We start from the raw sequence: 1,991 nt of genomic DNA on the forward strand, positions 1-1,991 counted from the left end.
AGCGTCTTTTCATTTCATGGCTGCAGTCACCATCCACAGTGATTTTTGGAGCCCAAGAAAATAAAGTCTGTTACTGCTTCCACTTTTTCCCTATCTGTTTGCGACTGAATGCCATGATTCTAGTTTTTTGAATGTTGAGTTTTAAGCCAGTATTTTCACTCTCCTTTTCACCCTCATCAAGAAGCTCTTAGCTCCTTTTCACTTTCTGCTCTTAGAGTGGTGTCATCTGCCTATCACCCTATGACTTCATTTAACCTAGTTCCCTCCTTAAAGATCCTGTTTCCAAATCCAGTCACATGGGGGTCTGGGGCTTTGCTATTCAAAATTTGCAGGCAAGCAATTCAATTCAATGAGATATATTAGAAACAGAGGTTTAGTTGTCTGAAAACAAGCATTAGTTTTCCCTTTATAAAAAATGAAAATAAAGTTGGATGTAAAATTTTAAGTTGATATTTATTTTCTCTCAGCACTAAAAGCCTGCAGTTATGTTCTTACAGATGAACTGCATTTAAAATTAAATATGGCAACTGAAAATTCCCTTTGAATTTGTAACTGACAAACTCCAAACACTTTTAAAAAATCTCTTTCCTTATTTTTAATTTTTGAAGTAACTTTAGAAAAAAAAGCTTTTTTTTTTGAGATTTACATTCTGTACAAAAAATAAAACATAGTGATAGTGCTATACATATTTTCCCTCCATGCTAAGATTTGATATCACTTGTAGTGCAACATCACAGCAGTAAATTGACACTGATACAACCTACTTACTTTTTTCAGAAATCAACTTCTTTACATGTATTCATTTCTGTGTGTGCGCGTATATATGTGTGCATTCTGCAACTTAAAAAAATGCACAGTTCACATCCACCAACAGCCAAAACACATACGAGTTCTATCACAGGGCTCACTTTTATAACCACAGCTTTCCTACCTACCACCCCTGGCAACTACTAATCTATTAGTGGGTCTCAATCTTGATAATTTTGCCGTTTCAAATATGTTATTTAAATAACATCATATGGCGTATACCGTTTGGCATAGATTCTTTTCACTCAGTATATTTTCCTTGAGATCCATCCAAGCTGTTCTGTATATCAACGGCTTGTTCCTTTTTAATGTTGAGTAGTAGTCTGTGTTCTGAATATTCTATAATTTTTTAAATCATTCGCTCCACAAAGTACATTTTGTTTGTTTCCAGTTTTTGTCACATATGAATTAAGTTGCTATGAATCTCTGTGTACAGGATTGTTTGTAAGCACTAGTTTTCATTTCTCTCAGATAAATGCCCATGACTGCAGTTGCTGGATCATATAGGAGGTACATGTTTAATTTTCCAAGAAACTAGTGTATCAAGCCCAGAGTGTATGTACCATTTTGCATTGCTACATTTCCTCACATTTTGGCTTCTACAGTTGCTTTTAAGAAATTCACTTCAACCAATACAATATTGTAAAGTAATTAGCCTCCAATTGAAACAAATAAATTTAAATTAAAAAAAAAGAAATTCACTTCAGTTTTCTTATCTTTACTTATCTTTACTCTATGATAAATCACCTTTTATTTCTGATATTTAACATTTTCTTCTCTTTGTTGTTATTGTGTAACCCATCTGTTCAGTTCAGTCGCTCAGTTGTGTCCAACTCTGCCACCCCAAGAATCACAGCACACCAGGCCTCCCTGTCCATCACCAACTCCCGGAGTTCACTCACATTCACGTCCATCAAGTCCATGATGCCATCCAGCCATCTAATCCTGGGTCGTCCCCTTCTCCTCCTGCCCCCAATCCCTCCCAGCATCAGAGTCTTTTCCAATGAGTCAACTCTTCGCATGAGGTGGCCAAAGTATTGGAGCTTCAGCTTTAGCATCATTCCTTCCAAAGAAATCCCAGGGCTGATCTCCTTCAGAATGGACTGGTTGGATCTCCTTGCAGTCCAAGGGACTCTCAAGAATCTTCTCCAACACCACAGTTCAAACACATCAATTCTTCGGCG

Source organism: Budorcas taxicolor, chromosome 9 (genome assembly GCF_023091745.1).
Source record: "Budorcas taxicolor isolate Tak-1 chromosome 9, Takin1.1, whole genome shotgun sequence".
Lineage (NCBI taxonomy): Eukaryota > Metazoa > Chordata > Mammalia > Artiodactyla > Bovidae > Budorcas > Budorcas taxicolor.